The 5,480-nt window shown below is 38.7% G+C and overlaps 1 pseudogene; it reads left to right on the top strand.

Moving 5' to 3' along the window:
* The first annotated feature begins 4,896 nt into the window (after window positions 1-4,896).
* LOC111826949 lies at window positions 4,897-5,040 on the top strand (annotated as a pseudogene).
* Window positions 5,041-5,480: the final 440 nt, after the last annotated feature.

Here is a 5,480-nt window from a genome sequence, read left to right as displayed (position 1 = left end):
GTCTACGTTTTTAACACAGTTTTATTTTTGGTATCTTCTTTTAATGAAATTTTAGAAAGCAAGATTGATGAGGAAAGGGCTGAAAATTGGAATTTATTTTAGTCAAAAGAAGATTCCCCTCACCCCACCCAGACCTCTAAATTTCATTCTTAAGCACTATGCAGAATAGAATGTATATCTTCTGTGGGCTCGGAATTTTCTCAGATATTCAGTGGCTGCTTAAGAAATGTTCTATAAGGTCATCATAATAATTGTATTCTGCACATGAAGGCTCATCTTTTGCAAGAGAAAATATTAAAAAAAGTACTTTTTAAAAATAATTGCTCTACAAAAGTGTCATTTCTCTGCTCTACAATGGGAGTGAAATTCATCCAAGTTACACTGGAATACATTGACCAACACTCTGAGATCATGCCCGTATTGTTAAAGAAACCAATTGGCATAACAATCTAGATAATGACGGTATTAACTAACATTTAATAAGCCAACTATGTAAGAGCCATTCTAAAAGTGCTTTAAATGTAATGACCTTGGATAAGCGCTTTTTGTGTAATTGTGTCATTTAATTCTTACCACTCAGAAGCAAAGGGTATTCCCCAATATGGAAAAATTTGCTCATTTTTAATGTGATTTGGCTAGGTCCTCAGAGTTAAAAGAAGCACTTATCTATTTAAAATTATATATTGAGGTTGGTCCTTTCCAAGGCATTTCTTAAGAACAAGACAAAGTGCTCTGCTTCTCAAATGTCAATGTCTCTAGACAGAGCTCCTGAGCATCTTGTCACCCTGAAGGTCTGGTTGGGTCTGCAGTCCCGCATCTCCAACAAGCTCCCAGGTGATGTTGATGCTGCTGGTTTGAGGGACACATTTTGAGAACAAGGACAGAGTCTCTATTTAAAACAATGTTGATGCTATAATAGCCAAAGGATGATGTCATAATTGTTCTGAGGAGCCAGTTAGTAATTGCAGCTGAGGGAATCAGGCTTAGCTTTGTCCAAGGAATAACATTTGAGTTGGGTCTTGAATACAATGGGTAAAAGTGAGTGGAGGGGGACGTTGCTTAGTATGTTCTTACTGATTGAATGTTTGATAGAAAAGATGTAGACTATGTCCCCAACCATGTTGGAATATCTACAGGGCTTTTGGCCCTCTCACCAGAGAACCAATGGGGATCTCTATGATTGATTGGTGTTCACACATGCATTGTACAGTCTCTTCCAGTTGTTCCTTCTTCAGCAATTACAGCATCTGCCTGCATCAGGGCAGGTGGTGACTGGAAAGTATGATGCGGTCTCTGGGGCACAGGGCATTAATTATGCAAGCACCTCCATTTTTAAGTTTATTTTAAAAGCTACTATTTTATGATTTGTATCACTACAATTATGTTTCAGATAGAATTAAACTGTTTTTGAATCCAATGAAAGAAAACCTATTTTTAAAGAATATCTCAGTTGCTGCGACTCGGAAGCCGTGCCAGCTGGCGCAGTATAATCATCAGAGCAGAATTTGAATGCATTAGGGATGAGCAGTTAGGGGGATTGATGAGTGAACTATATTTAATATTTAAAAAATTATTTTTTAGTGTTTTGTACTTCTTAAGACTATATCAATGTCCTAATGATATAAATAACCATTTCCATTTTTACTGATAAAGTTCTATGGTCTTCTGGGTAAAAGTTATCAATACTACTTTTGAGAAAGGGATATTTTTCTGGTGTGCAGAACCCCTTTCTGGTGTCCATATATTGTGTCTGTAAATTATGATGTTTTCTTCTCTCCAAAGCCATGTGGTTCAAAATGTTCTGAGTAACTGTGTGATCTGCAAGTCTACATTCTTCCTCAGGTGGTGCTTTCCAAGGTCTAGATTTGGGGGACATTATTGGGAAGCCCTAATGAGGCTGCACATGGAAGCTGGCTTCTCCCTTCCACTTTTACCTATAATAAAGGGAATACTTGTCCTCCATCTATCTAACTTTACGGCTCCTTTCTGAAGAGATGGATGTAGGGAATAGGTCTGATTATTTATAATACAAAATCCAGACATATATTAAAGGGTTTATCTGGTAAAAGTGTGATAAAAATGCAAGGAAAGCATTTATGTAGTGAAAAACAACACCAACCTTCGAGTCAGCTCTGAATTCAAATCCTGCCTCTTTGACTAACTAGTTATCGACCCAATTACTCAACCTGTCCAAGCCTCCTCTGTAAAATATTGATAACAAAACCTATCTCCCTGGATTGTAAAGATTAAATGATATAAGATGAATAACTCACTTCATTATCTCTCTATATCACCGAGGCTGGCATCTAGTAGAACTCTACTGTGAGTTATTTTCCTCATTTCTCTTCTCTTGAACAAGTAAATTTATTTATCTTCCCCCTTCTCCACCCCCACACACACACATCCTCTGTACATTCATAACCCTTTTTCACTTCATCATAATCACTTGACCTACTGTGGAGGGAGGAACATATTTGTTGGGAATGCAGACGATCCAGGGTAACATCTATCATACATACACTCAATGAAAATTATACTGTTGTGTTTTTCTTTCCTTACAATACAGCCCTATTGAAACTCAGGTTTTTTCCCTTATGATACACCTGCATTTTAGAATGTGATAAAAATGGTTTAAAAAGTCAGTCTCCTCATTTGAAAAATTATGGGATTTTATCATAAGGCTGGCAAAGAACCTTTGTGTTAAAAATTCTATAGTTATATAAAATGCCACAGTGTTGTTACCCTTGAAACTATTTTGTTTGTTGTTCTGGTTCCATGTAATTTCCGTAATAATTAGCCAAGGCTTGCATTTATAGTGCTTTTACACTTTCTTTCATTACACATAAAGATAGAGAAAAATAGAATTATTTTTCTTTATCAGCAAAACCGCAAAAATATGACCTCAGTAAGTTATGAAAACCACACAGAAGCACGCACACAAAAAGCCTATTTCAATGTGCCATTGCAATGGGTTTTGGCCTGTATTTATTAATTATTTCATTTAGTGCACATTTGCTGAGCTCAACTCTCCCATGTCCAATAGATACTGGAGAATGTGGAGATGAATAAGAGTTGCTCCTTGCCCTTAAGAGGCTCTTGATCAAAAATGGCAAAAGAAAAGGTGATGGGCACAGAAAACATATCACATTGGTGACAATCATTGCTTAGAAAAGCAGAACCAGTAGGAGATACACACTGTGGATAAAAAAGGAAGGTGCTGTAATAAATCTAACCAAAAGTAACCTCACAGGGTGAGTGATTTCATCATAAATTCCTAACTGGGCAGGTTATGGAGAGTAGCTATGCCTCAGGTCTGTAACGTCTTTAGTAAAAGGTTTAAGCCAGCCCTGTCCATTGTTATTGTGCATCTAGGTTAACACCTTTGAATTGCCAGAATAATTATCTTTGCCAGACCCCTTAAAGGTGTAACCACCCTCAAGGGAGCATTTGGGATCATGGTTCCTGGCATTTGTCCTCAGTTTGGCTTAAGTAAACTCATAAAAATTCTGTACAGGTTTGGGTGTTTCCTATGTTGACAATATTAAAAGATTTACTGCAATGAATTGGCTTATGCAATTGTGGGGACTGTCTAGGCAAGTCCAAAACCCATAGGGCTGGTCCATCAGGGAAGGCCAGCTGGAATTCATGGGATCTGGTGAAGCTTCTGTCCCCGGGCAGAACTGATGTTTTATCAGGGGACCCCCAGCTGCAATTCAGGTCTTTCAGGGGATTGTAATCAGGTCCAGCCAGATTATCTAACACAATTTATTTAAAGTCAACTGGTTATGGACTTTCATCCCAGCTCCCAAATACTCTCAAAGCAACTCCTAGATGAATGTCTGATTCAATAACCTCTGCTAGAGCCAGCCAAATTGACACATAAAACTGATCATCACAATCATCATTTGCAAAATCCTCATGAGTCTAATGTAGATCGCTTCCCAAATCACAGACAATGTCTGCTGAGCAAATATTGCAAGAATATGTTTCCTAAAGTACTATCAATTTACCTCAAAATTATAATCAGGAGTTTTACTGTGGCTTCCGAAGTTCAGGACTCTTGAAGCTATAATGTCTTTAGGGAGGAATTAAGTGGAGACGTGAGTTCTATATTACTCCCTCTCAACCATGTGTGGGTAGTGTGGGAGAAAAATACAAGTCTAGAGTATTCTAAAAGAAATATAAATGCCCAGTTCTAATAAAAACATATTCCTTTGTTATAAATTCACTGAATGAACCTACTTTCATAAAGTAGGAACACTAATTTCTTTAGATGAAAAGCTTGTTTGCGATATTATTATCTATAAATCTATTTGCATTTATATATGCATTTAATGAAAACATGAATTTTATAATATACTAGAATCCCAATTCATGAAGGTCCCTTGGCCTGGCCTGTGGGGATCGGACCGAAATCGGCTCTCTGAGATCCCCAGTGGGGTCCCGATTTGCGAGAGGGCGGTTCTCGGGTGACACACCCAGGAATCGGGCTCCCTCCTTTCTGGTTCTGGGTATCAGGTGCATCACCTACTGCCAAGTGACTGCAGCTTGGCAGCTCCTGCATTGAGCATATGCCCCCTGGTGGTCAGTGCATGTCATAGCTATTGGCCAGGTGGTTGGTCTCTTAGGCTTATATATATAATACTAGAGGCCCAGCGTGCATGAAATTATTCATCAGTAGCTTGCTTCTGCTTGCCTCAGCTGGCCACCCCGACCATCTCCGCTCGTAGCTTGCTGCCCTGCCCTCGGCCGCTCATAGACCTCTGCCACTCATAGCTCTCCACCACTAGTAGCTCGTGCCCCACCCCGCACACTGCGAAAGCTGCTGCTCATTTGGTCATGACAGTGTTACGGTGTGACGGCCATGGGCCTTTTATATAAGAGATAGATGTAAATAGCCCTGGCAATGGGCAAGGAGACACCTGATTGTTGGTGTTGGTCTTATGTCAGTCAGGGGCAAAGCAGCTGTTCAGTCCTTAGTTCATCCTAGCTTGATGCCTGTGATGGTGGCCAGAGCTGTCTCGTGCCTGGGTCACATAAAAATAAATAATATATAAATATATGTATGGATATTTACATGCAAATAAATGTTTTATAAATTTATCTATTATATATTATATATGTAAGCACATATAGACACATACATGTATATATGTATCTATATCTATATATCTATATCTATATCTATATCTATATCTATATCTATATCTATATCTATCTATCTCTCTATATATTACCTATAATCAAATACACAGGAGAAATGTTGAAACATTTAAACAATCTTCTTTGCCAGTGCATTTTTCCAAGTCTTAATCTGTTGACATCATTGTCATTTTTAAGAGGGAGATTTGGGTCTGGCCAATGTGGCTTGCTGGTTGAGTGTCGAACCATGAACCAGCAGGTAATGGTAAAATCCAGGTCAGGGCACATACTTGGGTTGTGGGCTTGATCCCCAGTAGGGGACATGAAGGAGGCAGCTA

Source organism: Myotis lucifugus, unplaced genomic scaffold (assembly GCF_000147115.1).
Source record: "Myotis lucifugus unplaced genomic scaffold, Myoluc2.0 scaffold_112, whole genome shotgun sequence".
Lineage (NCBI taxonomy): Eukaryota > Metazoa > Chordata > Mammalia > Chiroptera > Vespertilionidae > Myotis > Myotis lucifugus.
The sequence above is the reverse complement of the archived record's forward strand: the minus strand, read 5'-3'. Positions and strand labels throughout refer to the sequence as shown.